This window comes from Pleurodeles waltl, chromosome 5 (genome assembly GCF_031143425.1).
Source record: "Pleurodeles waltl isolate 20211129_DDA chromosome 5, aPleWal1.hap1.20221129, whole genome shotgun sequence".
Taxonomy (NCBI): Eukaryota; Metazoa; Chordata; class Amphibia; order Caudata; family Salamandridae; genus Pleurodeles; species Pleurodeles waltl.
Genome location: NC_090444.1, coordinates 500,625,559 through 500,652,591, shown reverse-complemented (window position 1 = coordinate 500,652,591; position 27,033 = coordinate 500,625,559).

Here is a 27,033-nt window from a genome sequence, read left to right as displayed (position 1 = left end):
CATGTTTTGGGTTCTACTGATCAGTTTCTGGTTGATACAGGAGCTACTTGTAGCGCCTTGTCTAAACAATTGATTCCAAGGGCTCCCCTGTCTGGCTTAACCATTACATCGATAGGCTTTGATGGAACACCTTCCCCTAGCCCATTGTCACAACCACTTGCATTCCATGTTGATAAATTTACTGATCCATGTCCATTTTTGCTTTCTCCAAATACACCAGACAATATTGTGGGTCTTGATATGCTCAAGTATTTCAGGGCTACAATACAATGCTCTCCTGAAGGGGTGCGTGTTATTTTGAACGATAATCATCCTGTGATGGAAAGAGTTTGTCTTGTTAAAGAGGATATTGCATTAGCTTCACTTCCTAGTACTTTGTGGGCTACTTCAGATACTGATGTGGGACAAAAGATTATTCCACCGGTACATATTAGTGTCAAAGAGGGAGCTGTATTGGCACGTTTGCCTCAATTCAAAATTTCACAGGAGGGAGAAGAAGCACTCACATGAATTGTGCATGATCTTATTGCAGTTGGAGTTGTTGAAGAAGTTCTGTATAATGTTTGTAACAGTCCGATTCTTCCGATTCTGAAAAAGGATACTGATACTAGGATTTATCGATTCATTATTGATTTACGAGAAGTCAATAAGATTGTGATACCACAATATCCTGTGGTATCTGACATCACGACACTTCTTACTTTGGTTCCCCCAACAGCAACTACGTTCTCTGTGATAGACTTGAAGAATGCTTTCTTTTCGATCCCTATTCATCCTGACAGCCGATATTTGTTTGGTTTTACTTTGAATAAACGATCATTTAGATTTTGCAGAGTTCCTCAAGGCTATACTGAGAGTCCAAGTATTTATAGTCAAGCGTTAAAACGACAACTTGAGTCTTTTGTTTTGCCTGAAGGTGTGGCTCTCATACAATATGTCGATGATATTTTGTTGGCAGCTGATGCCCTTGAGCAATATGAAAAGTGCACTTTGTCCTTACTTTCTTTTCTTGCTTTAAACCATCATAAAGTGTCACTAAAGAAATTGCAATATTGTAGACCAAAGGTAACCTATTTAGGTCACCTTTTGTCTAAGGAGGGCCGTGCACTTACATCAGATCGTATTCAAGCAATTTTAGACACACCAGTACCCTCTACTCAGAAAAATGTTCGTGCATTCCTTGGTCTTACTTCTTTTTGTAGGTAATGGATATTAGGGTTTTCACACATTGTCAAACCTTTGCTAGCACTTTTGACTAAAGATACTCCAATGCCCCTCCCATGGACAGATGAATGTGAGACTGCTTTCCGGCAGCTACAACAAGCCCTTTGTTCAGCACCAGTGTTAGGTACTCCAGATTACATGAAGCCTTTTGCACTTTACGTACATGAGAAAGATGGATGTGCATTGTCAGTTTTAGTACAGACACATGGTGATAAGCAGCGTCCCTGTGCATATTTTTCAGCAGTACTTGACCCTGTCGCTCGAGCGTTGCCTGGGTGTTTTCGTTCAGTTGCCGCAACAGCTGTGTCAATACGTCAGAGTGAAGGGATAGTTTTGTCACATAAGCTGTTATGTGTTAGTACCCCATGCGGTTGATGCTCTTTTAAATCAAACCAAGACGCAACATTTAACTAGCGCTCGCCTGACAGGATATGAATTGACATTGCTGGCTCCTCACATTACACTGAAGAGATGTGCAAATCCAGCCACTTTGTTGCCATATCCGGTGACTCGGTCACAAGAAACACATGATTGTATATTCCTTACCGGAGAACAGACAAAGGGTTGTATTGATTTACAAGATACACCGCTTCCAGATGTAGATGGGGAATTGTGGGTTGATGGGTCTAGAACACTACTAATCTACTAATAAGGGATAACTGGACCTGGCACAGGGTGAAAATACCATCAGGTACCAACTATAAGCCAGGCAAGCCTCCTACACAGGATACATACACTGCTCATGCTGTCATGCACACACATGTTTTCTAACATTTAGAACCATCGTAAACAAAGAAATGTCTTTGTATGCCAGTAAAATGTTCTAGCCTAGTCATGAGTGTCCAAGATAAGGAGAGTCTAGGTCCTCAAAAAACATCACGCAGCACAATGTGAATGATCACAACATATAGTAATGGTCTCCAATACCTGCACCATATACATCCCATTGATGCCACACTAACTGCAACAACAGGCACACATGAAGTCTAACTGACACACAGTGGGATATTTTGAACATGTTGAACAGAGTCAATTCTGCCTATGGGGTACTGACCTGCTTCTCTGGTGAGTTATAGAGTTGACCATACAGGGGAAGGACCTCGTTCACAAGCCTCTCCAGCTCCTCTGGAGAGAAGGCACGGACCCTTTCACCTGCTGGACATGGCATGATTGTTCCCAGACGTGAGACACAGCAGCTGAAGTGGTAGAGGTGTTGTTGGCAGCAGTGTCAGGAGTCAAGTGACGGATTTTGCACAAAGCGGCGTACACATATGCCAAATACATGGGCATAACCACTGATGGACACAGACATTGAGCCACAGGCAACAACATTAGCCCATGGCTGTGCCCACCACGGTTGGTACCGCCCACTGTCTGGACGATTTCCACCGGCAGATGTGGATGGTTCCTGATGTCCAGTGAAATAGGTCAGGCATCCGCCATTTTGGTGGTTTGAAATACTGTATATGTAACTGCTAAGTGTGTCACAACAAAAATATATGTTTAGGATCATCGAAACAACATGTCATGTTGTGTAGGTCCTACTACACAACCACCATGCAGTGTGTTGCCGGGCACCGATGGCATATGATGGCAGTGCAGGTCCACCACCACTGATGATGTTTTTGGTGGTTGGAAAAGACTGTCACATTTCGAGGGGCAATTGAGTTGCAGACAGTTGGGTGTCACCCAAATCCATTTTTGTGGACACGTGTTCACAACCATGGGGGGTCACAATTGCCCCTTGTATAGTAGACAGCTGTGATTTGTACTGGGTGAAATGCTTTGTCACATGATTTTTTTCATATGCATCATGTATGTTTCTGTGGACACAGTTAATCATGTTTATTCACACATTGGTACCCTCGGAGATGAATGATGTAACAACCTCCTCTCTCCTGTCTATTGCTAGACCTTCAAAACATGGAGGATTGCCACATCATCCAGCTCTACTGTCTGAGTAGGCAAACAGTAGTGGATTTATGCCATTGGTTGGAGCCAGATCTGATGTTAGCTAACAGTAATCCATCCTGCATTCCACCCATTGTTCAAGTCATGTTAGTATTGCACTTCCTGGCCACAGGGTCCTTCCAACATACAGTGGCCCTATCTGGTGATATGTCACAACCTATGTTCAGTCTGGTGTTGAGAGATTTCCTCTCAGCAATGTTGAACCACATTGACAGCTATATCAGGTTCTCCACACGTGAGGATTTAGCAAATGTAAAGGCTGACTTCTACTGATTTTTCCTGCTTCCCACATGTGGTGGGAGCCATTTATGGCACACATGAAGGCTTGGTGGCACTGCAGGCCACTAAACAAGTCTATTGCAACAGAAAACAACTTCCATTCCATCAGCGTGCAAGTTGTCTGTTTGGCGGATCTCTCCATCTCAAACATATATGCCCATTTTCCTAGGACCAGCCATGATTCCTTTATAATGCGGAACAGCATCATACCCTAGCTGACGTCACAACTGCAACCAGAGAGGGCCTGAATGGTTGGTAAGTCATGTCTGTCCTGATTGTGTGTGTGCAATGTCAAGTGCTACAAACATGAAGTCAGTGACTTACTGTTGCATTTCTGCCCCATTCCTTAACACAAGACTCAGCATATCCAAACGACCCTTCATTATTGACACAGCTATGGAGTCTAACTATGCCAGGGGAAGTCTACGTCCATGAGGCTCATTGAAGAACATGGCAGGCTGTAGAGCAGGCTTTTGGGCTCCTGAAGACCAGACAGGACTAGGGGAGTCCTCCTCTACTCATCCAGGAAAGTGTGTCAGGTCAGTGTGGCATGCTACATGCTCCACAACATCGCCCTGCAGAGGAATCTCCTGTACATCCCAGATGAGAAGGAGCCTGCAGTGCCACTGGGTGAGAATCCTGAAATGTCTACTGAAGATGACAGTGAAGAAGAAGGAACTGCCTTGCTAGAAGATCTCATCCACAGCTTCTTCTCATGACTATAAATATGTCATGTGATGTCATGACTGTGACTGTACAATGAACTGTAGTTGTAAGAATGTGTGGAGAGTAGTTTTTTAAAACAGTTAGGCAGCTGATGCTCTGGAAAAAATATCCAAAGGCTGATTGATGAGATAGCATTTGACTCATCCACCATGACGATGTGCCTTTGTTTGTGTCAGGGTTCTTACAATATAATTTATTTTCTAGATGCTTGCTATGTGAGTTGTGTTATATGTATGGTTTCAAGCATATAGTCCTTGCTTTGTTATTTGTACAGGTACCTTCACCATGACATCTTCTTGTGGGCATTTCAAAGTTGTGTAATTGTCAGGTATGTGATGCTGTTCTGACATACTAGACATGGATTGTTCCAGGTAATGTAGTCTGGGTACAGTGGACCTGTGCAAAGACAGCTTGCACAGTGTTTGGATGGAAGTTCAGAAGTGCCCAGTAAACTTGCTTTGTGTCCTGCGGTGGGCTTGATGCATCATGTTTGTCTTCATGTGGTCAGAAAATATGTAGTGCTAGATCACAACCAAGTCAGTTCCCCTTCACATTAGCTAAACACTTTTTTGTCTGACCTGTATATAGCTGTAGATATGTTTCATCATCGTAGGCCACAGTGCCTGTGCCAACACACTGATGTATGTTTGTGTCATACCACCAGATGCATGAGCACTGGATTCTAATGGCCCTGTGATCATAAAATGTTTTACAGCCATCTGTCTGAATCTTGGATTATGTGATGTTGGATTACTTTGGTCTGGTATGTGATAAGTATCAAACTGGTGACATCAACCAGTTCAATGTCTGCTTATTCTATAGGACAATGCCTGGCAAGTCCTTTCCCTCAATTGTCTGGAGGTCTGTACATGTACATTTGTTCATTTACTCAGTATAAGTCAATCATTTATGATTTCCATTAGTTTAGACATATTGACAGCCTATGTGCTGAACACTGCAATAAAATTATTTGGCCCAATCAAGAGGGTCTAGTGCCTCCCTGCAGCACATTAGCACATTTTTTATAATGCTAATGTGGCTGAATGAGGTTAAATTCACCAAACTATAGTTACAACCCTCTTTGTAACCCCTTTCCCCACATCATGCCTGCACCCGGTATAATGTATACAAGGGGGGCGTTCCCCCGGTAGAGCAGCCGCAAAAATGGTGCAGTGGAATCTATGAGATTCCACTGCCATATTTTGTAGCAGCTATTTCTAATGCCTGCACAGAGCAAGCATTAAAAGGAGGCACACCATTATTTATAATAGGCCCCTATGTACCTTGCAGGATTAGTGCCAAAATTCTAATTATGTAATGTACCACAAGAGCGTCATGCATTTTTACTCTATTGTCCCTAACCTGCACCATGGTGCACTGCATGTGTAATACGGCACACACATGGTGGCATTAGCCGAGCGCTGATGGGTGAGGAGGAAAGTGGCACTGCATACAATGCAGCCCTATTTTTCTTAAATGCAGGCCTTAGTTTGACCAGGCACTTGTATGTATGTATTTGTGTGGTATGGTTGTACTACTGAGCTCGACAGTGTGTACATGACACTTATCCCATCTTGAACAAGTACCATGGATAATCATATGGTTCACATGGTCTGACACATGGCTCAATGTAAAATCAAAATCAGCAAACAATGAGTCAGAGATGGGTGATTTTATTGTGAAGCTATTTGTAACAGAAAATATATGTGACACAACTCCACTAAAGAAGATATGTGAAATTGGTTAGCCATGGTGAACTAAATCATTGGAGTAGATGCCACACCACAAGTTCAAAGTCCAGAGTTCTCCTCCCATTGGAAATGGAAGGTGGTTCAGGATCAGTACACAGTGCGAATGTGTGACACACAAAGGAGGACCTTAAGGAAGAGGATCATTGCTGGCAGTAGTGGGTGTCTTGCCATCCGCACCCCCTGGATTATTTGCTGGACATTCCGGCTTGTGAGGATAGGGATCAGCTGCTACAGAGGTGGGGTGCCTGTGGCAGGTTGTTACTCTGGCACTGCCTCCCTTCCTGTGGCAGACACCGATATACATGAGCCTAGTGTTGATGAGCCAAAGGAAGGGGAAGATTGGTTTTGAAAAATCCTGCTCAGATTTCTGTGTATATCTCCCAGCACCCCTGTTAGGGAGGCCATGTTGGAATTGTGGGCCTCCATTTGATGTGCTGTCCCTATGTATGTCCCTCTGTAGCTGGTTGATTTCCCGGAGTTCGGTCAACAACTGGCCCATCATGCCTTGGAACTACTGATAGAGCCCCAAGACATGACTAATTGTGTCCTGGCCAACAGCAGCCCCAGTGGCCTCACTCCCCTGGCCCACACCATCCATCCTACACACCCTACCCGCACAAGCCTGTGCCCTTGGCACAGGGTGCCCTCTTCAACTGGTTCCTGGACCCTTAGTGTCTGAAGTGTTGAGCTGCACCTCAAGATCCAGGAGTGGGAGGCTCAAGATGGTGGATACTGTGCTTGGTCGAATGATAAGCCCCGGATGTAAAAGCAACAGGGCTGGAAGGTGATGTTGTGGGCACAGTGAGACTCACTGTTGCCATCTGACCAGGTTGCCCAGATGTGCCAAGACCTTCCTCCATATCCACAAGTCCAGGAGTGTTGTCCTCACTAAGGGCTTTATATAGAGGTTAGTGGCAGTCTGTTCAATGGCCTCCGTGTGCCCAGTGGCAGATCCTCCTGCTGATGAAAAACATACATTGTTAGTGGTTGAATTGTGACATCTACATCCAAAGAATTTGTGTTTCAGTAAGCAGAGACCTTGGACATAGTGAAGTTGTAGGTAATCCAATTGTGCCAAGTTACCATGGTATTGGGTGATTTGACATGACATGTGTGAAGCATTCCGAACCTATTTGACTCAAACAGCTGCTGAGATGTGCAGATCAATTGCACTGGGTATGATGGCCTGGAAATGGCATCTTACCACCAGTGCAGCCAAAACAGTGGAGAATCAACATATGGCTTTGACCATTTGGAGGCCTAGTAGAGTGGGATGGAGGCAAATCCAGGACTTAGTTGTATGTGTGACTGGAGTCATAATGTGCACAGTGCTGTATCAATGTGTCTGCTGCCAATACTAATCTGGTGATGCAGTTTGAGGCCTTAGGAATACTTGTTGTACATACTGGGTAAGATGCCATTCCTGTCCTCAATAGTTTCATCTTGGGTTAGCAGGTCAAGATAGGGCTATGTAGACAGACACTTCTCTGAGTTGAGCATGATCAGTATCTTTGACACTCCCAGGTGAGTAAAACTTAAATTGAGAGTAAAGTAACATATGCATTTGAGCAAGTGAACACTTGGCTAGTGTTTGGAGTTACCCAAACAGGGCCTTCTGTGAGTTGAACAGGTCACTCCCTCTACTTCCCAACACTGGACAAATAGTATACTCACGGGTGAGTAAACTTAATTTGAGTGTTAACATACAAGGTTATATAGGCAAGTGAATACTGTGCAGGTGGTTTGAGTTAGAGACACATGGCCTCCTGTGAGTTGCAGTCAGGTACCTCCCTCTACTACATACACTATACATATGGTACCCTCCCATGTGAGTACACTTCATCGAGAGTAAAGACACTTGGAGAGTTGGGCAAGTGAACAATGGGCTGGTGTTTGTAGTTACACAAACAGGGCCTCCTGTGAGTTGCAGTCAAGTCACTCATTCTGCTTCCCAACACTTGACAAATGGAATAAAACCAGGTGAGTAAACGTCTATTGAGAATTAGCAAGCAATGGTTGTTGGGAAAGTGCGCACTGTGCTGGTGGCTGGGGTTAGAGAAACAGGGCCTCCTGGGAGTTGCAGTCAGGTCACTCCCTCTACTCCCCAACACTTGATAAATGTTGGGTATTACATTTCTGTATGCAGGGTGCATTTAGGTCTGAGCATGTATTTACAATTTTGGCATATACTATGAATTCTGGAATGTGTTTTTGATTTTGTGAGATTAACAGGCACCTTTTGGGCTTATGGCATGTGATGGGCATTGAGAGCTGTGATGTTGGGTCCATTTATACACATTGGCAGAGTTACAATTCAGATACTCTGGGTATTGAATTTTGTTGAGTACAGTGGAAATAGCTGAGCTGTGAGCATGCATGACATTGCAGTTTTGTGACATTTATTGTCTTGTAACTTAGCAGACTCCACTCCCGCAGGTATTCCTGTCAAGCCCGAAGGATGCAGGATGGCCAAGACTTTCTACTCCCTGAAAAAGAGTCCTAATGGATGCTGGAAGGGGTTCCGGCAGTCTTCTTGGCCTCCAGATGCAGCCTGGAGACCAGGAAATAGACTGTGCCCCTGAGGTTGTTCTACCTCTTTCTAATGTCCTCCTTTGTGCACATGGTGGTGCCTACAACAGTTACGGCCTTATTAGACTGCTTGCGGTCTTGAGACCACCAGCCTAGTGCTGACAGTCAGGACTGCCACTACTCTGACCCTGGTGTTTGGATTGCCAGGGTACCACCAACCCCCCCCAGGATCCATGATCCCAAGGGGCTGGTGGTGGCAATCGGCCAGGGTGGCACCGCATGTAGCACTGCCCTGCTGAGAACGACCGCTGTTCTCTGTCAGCTTTTTCATGGCAGAGAACAGGTGCAAAGGGCCACATGGGGGCCCCTGCACTGCTCATGCACCTGGCATGGGCAGTGCAGGGACCCCCTGCCCAGAACCACGGCAGTGTTCATTGTCTGCTGTACACACAGTGAACATTGAGAAGGTGCACCCTGCAGTTTACGAGCCAGCAACAATGCTGTCACCTATTTCCCGCTAGGCAGGTGGAAACCTCAGATTCCGAACGCCACCCTAGTGGAAAAACTATCAATGGGTCCAGCGGGGAGGTAGCCAGTGTGGCCGCATCCTCCCCGCTGGATGTTCGGGAATGGTTCAAACCACTTGTCAAACTCATAATGAAGCCCTTTCTCTGTCAACTATACTGTCCCACATTTCCATTTTCCTACTGAGAGGAGTGTGCTGGACTCGGGTTCCAAACGATTGTGGATCTAATTTTTATCCACCATGGCTCTCATCTCATCCTCTGAGAAACAGGGAATTTTTTAATATGACTTGGTGGACCAAAGAAAATTGTTGACAGGGACTTACTCAACAGAGGAAGTGCAATAGAGAATGATTGGACAAACGTGTGTGCAGGGTGTTCCATGGGATAGTGGAAAAAGGGGTGCCTAATCTATGTAAAAATGGATAAATATTAGTTGTGGTTCTTTGGCTCCATGTGGAAATGTAGGGTATTGTAGTCTGTGAAGGGGTGTTTTTATAGTGTGTTTTGCAGGTGTACCCACTGGACCAATGTGTTTCAGTGGTGTTGTTTTTTAATTAATCCAATGTGCACTTGTCTGTTACTTTGCTGAACACAGACTGCAATAGTTGACAGCCATTGGCTAACCACCACCAGTAGGCCATCACTGCCACTTTGTTTATTGATAGTTTCAGTGGTTGGGCCTGGCGCTGATAGTGTTAGAGGTCAAACCACCTAGATACTAGTTGCCATGCCGCTGGCAGTCTGCCTTTTGTGCTTGATGGGCAGCGGTCCTGCCTGTTTGTATCATAATACAGCAGTCTAGGGAACACTGGCACAGCGCAAACTTGTAATCAGGCCCTATTTCTTGAAAAGATAACTTTAAATTTTATAGATGGATTAAAAATATAAAACAGGATAAAGAATGTGAAGAAAAAAAAACTTAGTTAAAATATTTTCCTATCAATCCTGACACTCAAACACTTTCTGGTAACCAACATAATTTCCTTTAGAACAAAATGCAAAATGCACACCTCCATAGAGTAACTTTGGATCCACAAACCTATAAAAAACATAAAAAACCAAAACACAAAGAACTACTTTTAAATAGATCTTTAAAATTTCATTACAACTATAATATACACAAAATATAATAAAACATTATCTATATTAACTTGAAACCACTACCGAAATTTAACTAGGCCTAACAGAGAACACTACTACAGAAAATAACACAAACTCCTACTATAAACCCTAACATGAAAAAGACTACAATTAAAAAGTTCAACTTACATGCTCTCTACCCCTAAATCTTACCCCCACGACTTAAAAGAGGTCTTACCTTATCTAACAATCTGCAGAAGGTAAGTGTGACCCATGCCCAGGAACCAGACTATAAATTATGGAAATGAACTAATAAAACACACAAAAGGGGTAATATTTTCAATTCCTACTCCAATCAAAGCTATTTTGGGGAAAGGTTTGGATACTAAAGGGCTTACATTTGCTATTCCAACACCAATGTAAGCCATTTAGGAGATATGTTGGACACTAAAGATGTGACAGTTACCACCCCCACTCCAATCTAAGCCATTTCAGGGAAGATGTTGGATACTATACATGTGGCATTTACTATTCCCACTCCAATCTGAGTTGTTTAGGGGAAGGTGTTGCACACCAAAGAGGTTAGATTTACTAATCCCACTCCAATCTAACAGTCTCATGAGTTTAGAGGTCAAAACCGCAGGACCGCCAAACTTGTGGGGAGGACACCACCGTCAGGTTGGCGGAGTCTCCCCTGCCCTATTACGATGTTCTAGCTGGTCTGACCAATGGGAACATTGTAACAGAGCGTTCCCACCAATAGGACCGGCAGAAGCATTGCTATCAAATAGCACTTGGATCCCTTAAAGCAGCAGAGGTCTATCTCGCATCACAGAGGGGTCCACCAGCACCCTCGGAATGTGCACTGTCAGCAGAGCAGACAGTGTGCATTCCGACAGTGCCGGGCAGGGAGGGCTCTGCGGCCTCCAGCACACACCCCCTGCCAGCCTTTCCATGTTTGTGAAACCACCATGGAAAGGCTGGCAATGAAGAGAGTTGTAATCAACCAGGTGACTCTGAGTTCAGCGCCACCCTGGTTGAGTACAACTCTGACCGCTGTCATGCCCTCAAGAACCATGTTTTCGGCAGAGACGGCGGTCCCCTGGTGGGCCCACCCACCAGGGTTGTAATTGGGCAGTCAGACAGGCTGAAGTGCAGAAGTCAACGCCACGTTGGTAGTTCTTGGAACGCCACACTCGGAATGAGGCTCTAAGGCTTTTGGAGAAGGTGTTGGATACTCAAAGGTTGCCAGTTACTATTCCCACTCTAATGAAATATAACTTTTAAACATAATTAATAGTAAAAATAACACTCATATAAATAAAACATTTTAAAAAGATGCATTTTTATGGATGAATAAACATTGTATTATATTATATTATATTTTATTTTATTTTATTATATTATATTAATAAATGTATATATTATAGATTAAATCAACTAAATAAATAATCGCTTTAAAAAACCTAAGCAACATACATCAAAGATCATTTATAAAATTGCATAAACTAATTTCATAAATAATACATGTTTATAATATAAAATCATTTTCCATCTCATACATAGAAAAATATTAAATTAAAAGCACTGAAAATAACTAAATATATAACCATTATGCAAATAAAATAATTTAAAAAATAAATAAAACCACATTGTTTTCATTGAAAAATAACTATCAGAACAAAATAGTTTATAATACACGTTATTTCAAAAAAAGTTATATAAATATATTATTGTGCAACATTCTTATATACAAAATCAAGAAAACATATTGAATATATATAAATAATAATACATATGTCCTGTAGACTAAATTACAATTTTAAGTCATATAAATTATTACAAAAAGTATCTAATATCTATAAACCTAAAACATATTTATATATATATATCATTTTACAATATTTCAATTCATAAATTTACTTTTATTTACAATTGTAATAAAATATATATATATATATATATTAATATTTAAATAAATCAGGACTAAGGCCCTCATTATGAACATGGCAGCAATCACCACAGACCACCGTGGTGCGGTGAACAGAAGACCGCCAGTGGTGGTGAACAGCACACCGCCGTATAATGATGCCAAAATCAAAAATTCTGCAACCTCCAGCCACCGCCAGGGCCTATGATGGCGGAAAGGCTATACACCTCACCCGCCACCGCCACCGCCAAGCAGACAAATCCCCCGCCCACCAAATAATGAGGCACAAATCACCGTGGAGGATAGTGGATGTCGAACGACCATTGGCGGTACGGACCGCCACGGCCAGCAATGGGACCCAACAGCAAGAAATGCACACATTGGCAAATTTGAAACCCACACAACTGACATAAATCCACCACACTAAAAAACACTCACATACACACCCCAACAATCCTTTGCACTGCCAATAGCACGAATGAGAATGACAACACTACAAGCATACACTGAACACAACGTAACAAAAGTCACACACACATATACACAAAAGCACCCTCACCAATACACCCAGAACACCACATCCATAACACACACCATGGCACCCCCTAAGCACCCACGCTTCACAGATAGGGAGCTAAGGACCATGGTGGACGAAATACTGAAGGTCAAGCCACAACTTTTCGGGGCACAGGTGCAGCAGACAACCATCACCATGAAGATGGAGTTATGGCAGACGATTGCCAACAAGGTCAACGCAGTAGGAAACCATCCACGCACAAGGGACGACATCTGCAAGAGATGGAACAACCTGCGCTGGAAGGTGAGGTCTTTGGCATCCAGGCAAAACATTGTGGTACAGAAGAGTGGGAGAGGACCTCCACCTACACCCCAACTGTACAGACTGGAAAGAGAAGGTATTGGCTATCCTGCACCCGGAGGGCCTCACTGGACTCACAGGAGGACTGGACTCGGGTAAGTCAACTACAATTACTTCAAATCCACCACACCTGTAATGCATGTACTACTCCACTCCTCCAAATACCACCAGGACCACATCCCCACCCAGGCTACAACATCCACATCCAGTCACCCTGCATGCCCAAGAACCCACTAGCAGGCCCACACCCCTCCCCCTGAGCACAGTCACCTACCCCTGCAAGGATTCACAATGGCACAACTGCACCCCAATACACCTCCACATCCCACGGAAAATGAAAGGATAATCCCAGAAAAGGTCCTTGCAAGGCCTGACAGGGGAACAAACAGCACAAAATAAGGCAGAGCTGTGCATCCATTTTTGAATCAGTACATGTAACATACATGTCTATTCCACCCCACAGGCACCACCACCCATGCCACCCAGACGGAAAGGCCAAGGAGTGCCAGCGCCCTGCATGGAGACAGAGGCCCCACTCAGGAGACTGGAGAGGGATGTATGGACAGTGAGGAATACTCTGGCCCATCACACAGTACTGGACTGTGACCCTCCAGCAGCCCCACCCAGAATACCACTGACACCCCTACCACGCAGCCACCACAATCAGCCCAGACCAAATAACCCCACACCAGTGTCACCAGGCCACAGACTGGCAGACCACATGTACAGAGGAGATAGTCTCCACCAACCAACAGGCAGGATGATGATGGCCCCAGTGCAAGTGGGACTGCTAGACATGTGCAGGGGACACAGGCACAGGGGGCAAGGGCCAGTGTGAGGGCATCAGTGTCCCAGGGGGGAGGCCAAAGGATGGATGCTGCAGCACAGAAGGTGATCACTGGGGACCTGGGTGCATACCACCATACCTGAGACAGGAGGGGCCAGATCCTGGCCACCCTGGAGCAGAATCAAAGCTGTAGATAGCACAACACCAGGAGGCCATGGAGCAATGGAAGCAGCTCAATTCCACCATGCGGGTTGCTGCAGCACAACTACCATAGCCAGCCTGAGACTTCCACCCACCTGGGAGCCCCTACCATGGCCCAGGACGCAGACCTGCCATCCACATCTGCAGCAGCTACTGGAATGGTGGCACTGCCAAGATCAAGGCCCCCCACTAAGAAGTGACTCTGCCCTGAACTGTCTCCCAAGTGTGCCACTGTGCTACCATGTTGACCCGCCAAAACCAACATACCAACTAGCAAGGGACATATGGACCAATACCCACTGCCACCAATTGCTGAGCCCATGTACCTGGTATGGATATGCACCATGATCCCCCTCCCTATCACTGTAGAGCACACTCATGAATTTGTGACACATAATAAATCACATCTACACCATATGTGTGTCCTCTGTCCTTATGAGTTTACAGGTGTCAGTGTGTATGCATTAGCCAGTCAATTCCATAATCAGACCTTTATTGTGGGAATGGTACCCCAAGCAAAACAGTGTCTGAAGTAAGTCAAAATTTATACCATTACTGTTTCCCTGGCACATGCCACTTCAGGATACAGTGTCAATGACTACAAACAGCACATCCCCAAGCAAATGAGTCAGACTAACATTATGCAGTGCAGACATAAGCATCAGAGAACAGTACATCATAGTCACTGGAAGTATAGTCGGATCAGCTGATTTTGCAGGTCTGGATGTACCGCACTCTCCTCCTCTAGAAGGGGGATGGCTCTCCTCACAGCCAAATTGTGCAGCATGCAGCAGGCCACCACTATTCTGCACACCTTCTCAGGGCCATAGCACAGGGATCCCCCAGAGAGATGGAGGCAACAGAATCTAGCCTTCAGGAGACCTATAGTGTGCTTAATCACCCTCCTAGTACGTCCATGGGTCTCATTATAATTCCTCCCTGCATCTGTTCTGGGACTCCTCATAGGTGTCAGGAGCCATTGCAAGTTGGAGTACCCAAAATCACCTGCAATAATGAGAGAAAGAGGACCTTAACATAATGCATAACTTGAATACAGGCTGGTTGTCAGCGATGTACAGATCCAGTGTCATACACACTCACCTATGAGCAACCCTCTGTCCCCTTGTAGTTGTCCCATCAAGTGTGGTACACTGCTGTTCTTCAGAAGAAAGGAATCATGGACTGATCCTGGAAACCTGCCACCTCATCCCCTGCCCCAGTCACCACTGCTGCCTTCACAGAGGCAGCTATTGACCTCCTGAGGACCATCTCTGTTGGGCAGACAACCATCATGAATGCTATCCAGGGGCTAGCATCCCAGATGCAGCAATGCAATGCATACCTGGAAGGTATTCACGATGCCATGTCTGGCCTACAGAGATCTTTTCAGGTTCTGGCCTCCTCTTTGACGGCAGCCAGTGTCCCTGGTCTTTCCGTCCCCCCTCCTACCACCTCTACCCATTCCAGCACCCCACTCCCATCACCCATCCCAAGCACACGTTCAGACAGCCATGCACACACCTCAACACACAAGCACCACACTTCCCACCACAGTAATACACACACCCAACATACAAAGGCACACACAACAACATCCACTTCCCCCAGTGTGTCAGCCTTTCCCGCCTTCCTGTCGGGTACCTCAACATGCACACCCACAAGAACTGCACCCTATATCACTGCTGCTGGCCCCATTCTTGCAGTCACCGCAGCATCAGAAATCCAGTCATCCACTCCAGACACCACACCTGCACTCACCATAACTACATAGGCTGACACATGCAGCACACTCACCAGACCTGCAGAAACCCAGACAACATCCATGTACACTGGCAGCCTGTCTTGTCCCACTGTATCCACCCCCCTCCTCCCAAGAAACTCAAATGTTCACAGACACCCACTCAGTACACATCCACCACACATCAGCGTACTGAACATGCACCTGCATCTACGTCCAGCACACCTACACCTGGTGCAAGCATTCCCTCTACCTCCACTTCCACACCTTCCTCCATATCCACCCCAACTGACGCAAATAAACTATTCCTCTCCTGTGTTGACCTGTTTGAACCCACTGGCCCACCCCGTCTCATCCTTAAATGTGCCCCTCTCGTTGCCCAGTCCAATCCTTCCATGCCCAAGTCTGCCCCAGTCCACCCTTCCCATTCCTGTGCCCCTTCCCCAGGGAGGAAGAAGCCCTGGTTGCTCCAGGTCCCTCTGCCACCCCCCAGTCCAAGCCCACTCCACCACCTTCCAAGGGCAAGCCCAAACCCCCTCCTCCTCCTTCCAGACATAGGTCCCACCCCTGCCACCCCCTGCCCCTGTTCCCTGAGGTGCCTGGCTGCCCCATTGATGTCCCTTTACAGTGGAGTACACTGTGCACATGTAGGAGTCAAGTCTGGCTTATTTGAGCCCTTCAGGGTTTTCAGTATGGACTGATCAATGGCCTTATTCAGACATTACTTTTGTTTATCTATTATTAAAGTTTGAGTGCCCAGTGGTGTTGATGGCACAATATGGTGATGTTGTTCATTGTTTCATTGGGGGGGTGTGGTGTGCACATGTGTGTACTTTGGTGCTGGTCTTTGTTGCCTTGTGTCGGGTAAGTGCATCTTATTTTGGTGTTTATGGTGTGGGATGGTGGTAGGGGTTGGGAGTACATTGCAGGAGTGGGTGTGTAACTGTGCCCTTTCTTCCCATGTGTACTAGGTTCATGGATGTATATTGCAAGGAGCAGCACTGGCATTATTTGCAACTCTCTCTCCATGTCTGCTTCGGTGTGTTGTGTGTGCCTACGGTGAGTGTTTCCTTTGATATTGTTCAGTTCTGCCAGGCTTTGTGTGGCGGTGGTTCACGCCCCGGAACTGATGGCGGTCTTTGTTACCTTTTGTCTGGTAAGTACATCTTATTTTGGTGTGTATGGTGTGGGATGGTGGGAGGGGTTGGGAGTGCATTGCAGGGTGGGTGGATTGGGTGTGTAACTGTGCCCTTTCTTCACATGTATACTAAGTTCGTGGACGTATATTGCAAGGAGAGGCACTGGCATTATTTGCAACTCTTGCTCCATGTCTGCTTTAGTGTGTTGTGTGTGCCTACGGTTAGTGCTTCCTTTTATATTGTTCGTTTCTGCCAGGCTTTGTGTGGCGGTGGTTCCCGCCCCAGAACTGATGGCAGTCTTGTGCTTCATTATTTGGTGGGCGGGTAGGGCTTTTCCGCCGGCCTGTAGGCGGCCTCCTCCGTCCTCCTTGCCACTCCACAGCTGGCGGTGTGTGGCTAGTCCGATACCTGTTTCTCATGTGCTTAATTATTTGGTGGGCCGGACTGCCAGCCTGTTGGCGGTAGTTTCCGCCACCGCTGGTGGAGCGGTGTTTTCCACCATGTTCATAATAACCACCGAAATATTTAACTTCAAAGCATATATTAAAAAATAATAAAAATATATAAAAAAATTGTACAATTGTGTAAACATTATTAATTTGAAAATTATGTAAACATTATTAATTTGAAAAACATTAAAACTGTTGCAAAAAAATTAAGAAAATTAAATGTTGTTACATTTTGTTCTGCAATAGTTAAAAAATATCAAAATCAATTAAAACATATTGCATAGTAAGTACACACACCTACCTGTATCATTATGCTCAAACAGAGCCACATTGTTAGAGATGGGGTCTCTGGTTGGCACTCAGTTTGCACTCTGTCCAAGCAGGGACCTTACTCTAGTCAGGGCAATGGAGATACACACTTTGATAACCCCTGCTCACCCCCTCAAAAGGCAATGTGTAAATTATTTGTAACAGCACACACAGTAATGGAGTGAAAACACTACAAAATGGACACCACACCAGTTTAGAAACATAGGGAATATTTAACTAAATCAAACAAGACCAAAACAACACAAATCTAACATACACAAGTCAAGATATGAAGTTTTAAAATAAAAAGAGTCTTACTCCATAGAAAGCACCTGGTTTGGGTCCAATAAAAAAGCCACACATGCAAGCAGGTTGGGTTTGTGAGGGGTGAAAGGTTTCATAGGTGGGGTTAGCTTCTTCTTGAGGGAGTGCTTGAAGGTGGGCAGGTATGACGGGAAGGACATGGAGGCGGAAGCGATGGCTTGTGTTTTTATGGTGTTTTTATTTATGTGTGCTGCTTTTGTGTGTTGAGGTGGGTGCATGTGGATCTGACTGTTTGTTTGGGATAAGTAGGGAATAGGGGATTTGGATTGGGAAGAGGGATGTGGAGTAGGGACGGAAGGTGAGGGGTGACTGGCTGCCATCATTTAGGAACCAGAGCCTGAAAAGATCTCTGTAGGCTAGATGTGGCACAATGAATGCCTTCCAGGAAAGCATTGGTCTGCTGAAGTTGGCAGACCAATCCCTGGATGGCATTTACAATGGCAGTCTGACCCACAAAGATGCTCCTCTAGAGGTCAAATGCCTCCTCACTCAGGGCAGCAGGGGCTATAGGGGCTGGGGAGGAGGTGCCTGTGGTAAAGGAGATGCCCACCCTCTTGGTAAGCAGGTGTGGCCAGATGAGTGGAGAGCAACTGAGAGGTTGGGGATAGAACTGTGGGGGGTGGACAAAGATTGTACTGTAGTTGGTCCCGATGGGTCGGCCACCGCTAGGGAGTGGCCACTGGGAGAAGAATCTGATGATGATGATATAGATCCCTTCTCTTCTGTGTCACTCCCTTCACATTCTAGGCCACTGGATCCCTCTGTGTTGGTTGTGTCTTAACCTGAGGTCCCATGGCCAGATGGTTACCCACTTGGTTGTGCCCTGTCTTCTTCGCTTCCCTGGGCTGATGCTGCAAATGCAAAGATGAATAGGGTCATCACATGTCCCTGATCACATTTGAAGAACAGCTGTGATTAGCAAACATTACCATGATGTCAAGTAGGCCCCAGAAACTACTAGTCCTAAGTGGCCCCAACGTGTACCATATAATTTGCATGCATGACATCTGAACTGTCAACAGTTGCCCAGAGGAAAATCAGGATCTCAGGCAACTTCATTTGCATGGCTGAAGTTGTACAATTATAGTGACCATTGAACAAGTAGGAGATCACATCACCTTCAATGCTTTGCCTCATAGAGCATACCTCAGTTACATATTGTCACAAAATAGTAGCCCAGTGCCACCTACATTCCCACAGATCCCACACAAGGTCATTCAGACATCTATTTGTCTCATACACAATAACACAACAATGAAAAATGATATTCCCAGAACATGCTATGTTGCTGAAAATGGAACAGTAGCCTGGGGAAGGTGACATAAAAATACTCATGTCGCACTTGAAACATATCAACAATGCACACTTCGCCAAGTGAAATGTGTACCAATGGAGTCATGGAGGTAGTACTAAAGATACTCAGATATGCTATACATTAGGCATGGAAATGTACACTATAGACATCATGTGCAAATTGTCAGGGAGATATGTCCCTAAACTTCACAACACAATGAATCAGCAATTCCCAGGGAAGACAGCACTAATGTCTGACACCCCTTACAATGACGTTTTAGGCCTTCACCATGTTGCCCAATGGGAATCTACATTACTGTATCCATTTTGGTAATTCAAACCCAGATGTCTGTGAATTAATGGTTGAACCCAACCACACACGATTTCAACATAACTGCGAGCCACTCATTGATGCATGCCAACAAGTCAGGTTACACTCCTTCCAAATTACACATGTGCACTTCGCTACATGATGTGACATCAATGGTAGGGAAATGCACATTGTGGCTACAATATCTAGTCATACATGTCTTGTCCCTCCTTGCTACTGCAGTTGTACATGCGAAATGGCATGCTGTGATGGGTGAGGGTTTGTCCCAGCCAATAATCAATGGTGACACACTCCTGTATGTGGCTCCAGATGAAATGTAGCCCCATTGTAAATGTACTATTCCACACACAGGTTGGCATGCACATATATAGGGTACACAGAATGTATCTCATTAATACAGGTAGTCCAGGCATGAAACAGCAGTGTAGACATTTTGACAAAAGAGAAAGGGACACATGCTAAAATGTAGGCACAAGGAATGTTGACAACAGTTATGGCACAGAAATCATGGCAATGGACATTCCCTGCATTCCAAGGGAAAGTATTTATGTGAGGCTGCACCCAATGAACAAGTATGCTCTGTCACATGCATGATGGCCATCTTCAAATTACAGACAGTAGTGAGGCACAGGCACCCACCAAACGCTGAATAAAAGCAGTCTCTGGGTGGCAGATGCCAATATACTCATTGAACCAGACACTTAGCTGAGGACTTCTTTTTTCTTTGTTTCCTACCTCAAGTCATTCCATCACTTCTACGCATGGTATACTATTGGTTTAAAAATATTCATATTACTGTTTATGCAACTCTGCATGATTTGCATATGGCTGGTTTCTGTCTTGAGAGGCATAGCAAGTGAAAACTATTGATTATTGGTGAGGGCAGGTAAGTACCTACACTTAGCAATAGGCCACTGACCCCTACTATGTCCAGTCAGGTCTCAATAAATTAATCCCAGCTAAACGCTTGGTAGCTTGGCAATGAGCTACAAGGCTTAACTAAGTGTGTAAAGCATTTAAAAGTCATAAAACAGTAAATAAGTAAAACAAAAAACAAAAAGAAAAATCCAACACCAATTTATAAAACTGGAGTACATTTTTATCTTTAAAATGACACCAAAATGATTAACACCGTATAAAGGGAACCGGAGATATGAATTGTTAAAGAATTAATGTTTTTAGCACATAGAAAATAGAAGCGATAATCTCATCATCTGGTCACACTAGACCGGGGCAAATTCAACATTTGAGGCTGATCGTGATGGAGCCCTGGTCGGCTACAGCAAGCGGGTGGCCTCGGTCAAAAGTTTACCTTCAAACTTAGGCCCATTTATGAAAAGTTTGCGGCACCTTTGCATAAACTTTTTTTGATGCAAAAGCAGCGCAAACCTACCTCCATATTTATAGTTTAACACTAGAGCTGTCTAGCGTCAAAATATTGGAGTTAACATAATTTGTTGTGAGAGCCAACCCACCTTGTGTGATTTTGCAACAATAATGGGCAACGGTAGGCGATGCCTTCCCAAAAATTACGGCAGCCCTCTAGCTTCATATTTGCTGCCTGACACAAAAATGATGCACAGGAAGGAATCAGTCTCTAGAAATGATGCAGAGCCTGATTTGCTTCAAATTTTAACACCTGGTCAAACCAGGCATTAAAATGAGGCCCACACAACACAACTCAGGGAAAACACACAGAAGGAGCATTGACCACCTCCTTGACAACATAGGACTGCTAATGTTCCAGCTTGGCACACGTTGCAGGTGACAACAGGTCCCTCCATCACCACAGCAGCCACAAAGGCAGCTCAGAGGGCGGCAGAGGATATTCCAACAGCATACAACCATCACTGGGCTCAGGGAACGAGATTTCATCAGGACCTACCATCTGAAGTGGGAGTCCATTGTACACCTGCTGCACCACATTGCACCAGACATCACTGCAAGCATGGAAACTCTAACTAATATATCACCCATGACCAAACTCCTTGCAGTCCTCCATATGCCGGCATCAGGATCATTCCAGACAACGGGTGCATAAGTGGCTAGTATTATCCAGGCATCATTCTCGACTTTCCTATCATAGGTTCTGGATGCAGTCATCCGCCTTAAGCCCCACCACATCTGCTTCCCCAACACCCAGCACCTGCAACCGGAGACCAAGCAAGGTTTCTAGCAAATTGCTGGGTTCCGGCATGTGCTGGTTGCAATGGACTGGACAAATGTCCAACTTGTGCCACTGCTGCAACAGAACACCTCTACAGGAATCGCAAACACACCCATTCCATAAATGTGCAGGCCATTGTGGATCACCGTGGGCTCTTCACAAACATCCTAACCAAAAATCATGATGCCTACATATTCTAGCATTCCACCATCAATGAGTAGTTCTGGGGTGGGTAATATGGCAATGGCCTACTCGTAGGTAAACAACCATTCAAACCAGTACACAATCTGCACACCGACCTTGTAGGTCAACAAGACATACACCACACTAAACACACATGGGCAGGGGAACACAGATGTACAGACAACAACACACATGCAACATGCCACAGTACACCGCATTCATTGCACATCAAACACACATGCACACATATCTACATAATGCAGCCACAACCTGACTGGCACACCATATGAAGGAAAGGTGGAACTATGGCCCCTTTGCATACAGAAGCTGGGCCCAAACCACTACAAGTATCCACTGGATAACAACTAAATACTGATCCCACACACAACACCAAACAATGAATAGCACAGCCATGTGAGTGGCATAGGCCATGTCAATGTAAAGAAAGACACACAGAAGCACAGCCCCACATTTGTCATTGTGTACAAGTCTCTGGCAGGACCAATATCAAATGCCACACAAGTGTTGACATGACCATATACCTGACATACCTGTATATACCTGACATACCTGTAGTGAGCACCTTCACCAGCCTGCTGCATTGTGCCATACACATAGGAATACAACATTACCAGCCATGAAAGACCAAGGGGCAGAAAAATGAGAAGGGGTGCTGCACCTAGTCCAGTGCCACTTCACACGCACCAATTACCATCCCATAACCCCACAATATATGTACCATATACAAGTAACGTACCACTATGGCGCGAAGTAGATGCAATATTGTAAAGATAATGGATGCCATAGTAGGACTCTGTAGGAGTATTGAGAACATACCTGACCTTTCGTGTACTGCACAAAGGGACCCATGCAAAAATATTGTGTTCCCCCTCCAATGCCTGCACTCTGCATGTGTTGAAAATGTCTGTGAGAAATCATGTGTAAGAACCTTGGAGGTTCAACTACACCTATCTTGCTACTCCTCCAATTATGTGAATCAAACACTTGTACACATAATGACTGGCACAGCCACCATCTGCCACAAAGGGTCACAAAGTGTCACACTGCATGCGTAGTGCCACATGGTAACATGGAGACCTGAGTGTGGCTTTGACACTATTGTGGTGCAGGGAGGTGGTTGATCCCACTAACAATAGGACACAACCTCAAATATGGACAACACAACACATGTTTGGCATAGTTTAACTGTCAGTTTGGATTCATTTGACAATCACCAGGTCCCTGAGCCACAACCCATAATAGTAATGTCCATCAACACAAACCAATGGAGCCATACTATAAAACAGGAATACACACAATATCAGAAGCAAGTTGGAGTCACCACTCCACCTCAAACTAACATCTGCCATGGAACATACAAAGCCACAATTATGCTTTACCAACACATGTTCTCTCATTCCTTTGCAGCCGACCAAGGTGAGGGCATACAGCCATGGGTGATGACTCCTTTTGGCAACCCGAGAATGGTGAAAGAGCGGGCATACAATGAAAGGCACAGGAGGACACGAAATGCGGTGGAGAGGACATTTGGGCTCCTGATGTCAAGGTATAAGTGCCTGGCCCTGACAGGAGGAAACCTGTTGTATGTACCACTGCTGGTATACAAGATGATACTTGTATGTGCAATCTTGCAAAACATATGTATGCAGACCCATGTTCCCTGGGATGAACTGGTAGATGTCCCCACCATAGATGAGGATGACAATGGTGCAGCACAGGTGTGGGGGACAGCAAAACATTGCTGCTGGAGTTCGCAGGAGATAACAAATTGTACAGAACGTCTACACCTAGACACTGTACAAATAATATCACTTTGTAATTATCACCAATGAATTATTTTACACCTAAATGTCCATGGTCTACTCATTCTCCAAAATATATACCATTGGAATGTTGCTCACACCTTAGAGAGCAGGAAAGAAACAAAACAGTAACAAAGATGGTTGGAACATAGTTTGCGATGTAAGAGGGTATAGCAAATCCATGCCTCAGTGTCATTTAACTTATGGCCAAATGGCTCTCGTAGACATAGATCCACACACCACAAATAATATGTGCCGTTAAGTGGCCATTGTGCAACTACCTAAACCTTTCCCCACATCAGCTCCACGCCTAGCAAGATGTATGGTAGGGAGGAGTACATACGGTAGGGGCTGTTTCCAAATGGTGCATTAGAAAAATAGGTATTGAACTACATCAGATCTCAGGCAGATAGCTGCTATGCCAGCACTGAGCATGTTTGCCGAGGGGGAGACCATTGGTATCAATGGACCTTCCTTCACTGTTCAGGATTAGGATTCAAAGTTTGACTTTAAGCCTGCACCGCATATCAATGACGTTACATTCCGGCACCGCCTTTGGGACCAATCCTGCCGCATGGTGTGCTGTACCTCATATATAGCACACACATTTAGGCTGTGGAGTGGGTTAAGGGTTCACTTGTCTAAGTGAAGTACCGATGTGTGCTCATACACTCTCCACACATATCGTCTGTAGCCAGGATTTAACTATAAAATAGGAGAATGCACTACCAAATTAATGTTTGGGTGGAATGTAGGCAAACTTTGTCCCGCTCCCTAAGTACATTCTAACATGCTTGTCACACAAATCTGCTGTCTTAACACATGTATGCAGCTAATCCAGATATACATGTGAAGGCTGATGTGCGGGTGTATGGTCTAGGTAGGAAAGGGTTTGCATTTACCTACAATGGTTGACATTTGTCAGCAAGGTTACCCAGTATAGTCTGTATGAAATAATCACACAACACATATGAAAACACACTTCTCATTGACACTCACATACCTGACCCAGAGAAAGTTACCAGCACAGAAAATGTTCCCTAAAATGTCTAAGTCCCCAATATGCCACTCAGGTGTGGGATGTGCAAGTATGTCTAGCAATGTCCAGACATGTCACAGACCCATCCTAAAATGTATGTCAGAAGGAGACAGATATGCTGCATGTGGCAAAAAATAATACAGCCCTGAGATGATTTCACTCACTAACAAGATCCACTCTTGGTGACACTGACACAGGTTGTGGAATGCTGAATTTAGTACAAACCTATGTATACCAAAGGATGTGAAAGGACAGCTGAGAGAATCCCACAGAAAATTGGAGATGCATCATGGGGAGGTCATTTGGAGACTACACAAGTGCTGTGGCAGGTGTATTTTTGTCAACACCAGAGCAGTACGCGCTCTATGGCAACAAAAATACAAAAACCCAGCACTCTCAAAACAACGTAATTTATGCATTGTGCTGATATGTTGTGGTTTAACCTTTTGCATTGCAGAGTTCAATCCTGAAAACTTATTTTTAATATGCTTACAAATACTGCTCCTTTGCAATGTATTGCTGCAGGTTTTCAGAGTGTGTTAGGGTGTGGCCCATTTCCAGGGCCTTCCAGAGACTTTCCCTGCAACATGCCTGGGCGTGGTTCTGGGCTGGGCCAAGACTCTATAAAAGAGAGCCAGCCCAACTCCCAGTGCTCACTATTCAGAGGTCCCGGTGCAGAGCAGCAGCTTCTTCCTGAGCTCCTGTCCCGGCGGCCTAATTGGATCTTCCAATCTTCGGCCCTTCATCCTTCATTGGTGATCATTGTTCCATGTGGTAAGACGGTGGTTGGACTGTTCTGACACCGTTATTGAGAATTTTCATATTCTTGGTTTAATTCTTAAATGAGTAACAGATTACTTACGAAATACAATTTCTTAACATTTATATTGTAGTTTACAAATAGGCAAGATGCAGGATTTGTTTCATAAAGGTTTGACTTTGTTATTTATTGCGTGCTACCATTTCTTGACATTGGCATGGTGGCTTAAGAATCGGCAAGAAGCGCAATTCGTTTTATGGTGTTTAAACATTGTTGTCCATTGCGCGCTACTATTTCTTGACATTTACATGATGTTTTACGAATTGGCAAGACGCGCAACTCGTTTCATGAGAATTTAACTTTGTTGTTCATTGCACGCTACCATTTCTTGGAATTTACATGGTGGCTTAAGAATCGGCAAAAGAAGCGCAATTCATTTCATTGTACTTTGATATTGTTATTTATTGTGAGCTGTTATTTCTTGCCATTACATCGTGTTTTATGAATCGGCAAGACGCGCAATTCGATTAATGATGATTTGACTTTGATATTCATTGTGTGCTACCATTTCTTGGTATTTTACATGGTGACACTCGAATCAGCAAGACGCACGATTCTCTCCTCGAGTTTATTTCATGTTGTTTATTGTATGCCACTATTCTAAGATATTTATTATCTAATATTCGAGTTGACAAGTTATGTGATTTGTTTCCTGAATCCATATTGTGTTATTCATGGTGCACAATCCTTATATGGTGTTTACTATATATATATATATATATATATATATATATATATATATGCAATATGCGCAATTTGTGTTGAAACATTTTAAGAGTACACAGAAGGCCAGAGTTTCTAGAAGCAATATTGTATGGTCTTAGTATACATTCTCAAAACAGGATTTATTTGACTGGTTTAAAATTTAGTCAGAATGTTTTTTCTGATTCTCATGTAAAGGAAAGTACTTGAATAAGAAAGTTTTACCATTTAATTCATCTTGATTCCCTTACAGGTATCCGGCCATCTTAAAACTTAGTCATTTTAAACTTAACTCTTAGATTGTTCATGTTTTCAGAGTGACTAGGCTTAGAATCATAGTCTAGTATTGATTTCAGGAGATATAATTTTCATATCGTGTGTTCTAACCTTTTTCTTACTACAGGTCTCCTTCCCAGCTGTTCCCTTCCTAACCCCCTCTTCCCCTCTTGAACTCTCTCAGTCTCTGTGATTTATCTATCAGAGTCTTGGAGCTGTTCAGTGGTGGACGTGTTGGGAACGTGCACAGACCCCGAGGATCTGGTGACTCTGACAACTTTCATGTGTGTGTGGAAGTCATATAATCTCACAAAGCCTAGTAATGGGAGGGAAACTATCATGTAGCCAGTAGTAGAAGATGTGTACATCTCCAAATTACACAAGTCACACGTTGCATACTGTCCATGTATGAACGGACAATGTTGCAGAAGAAGATGTGTCCAAAGTGTAATCAGCATAAAGAATGCTAGAAATTTAGGACCTAATCTATTCCAAACAAGATATGCAGTAAATGATGGAGAAGGTACACACATAGACCAATAATGACTTTGCAACGCA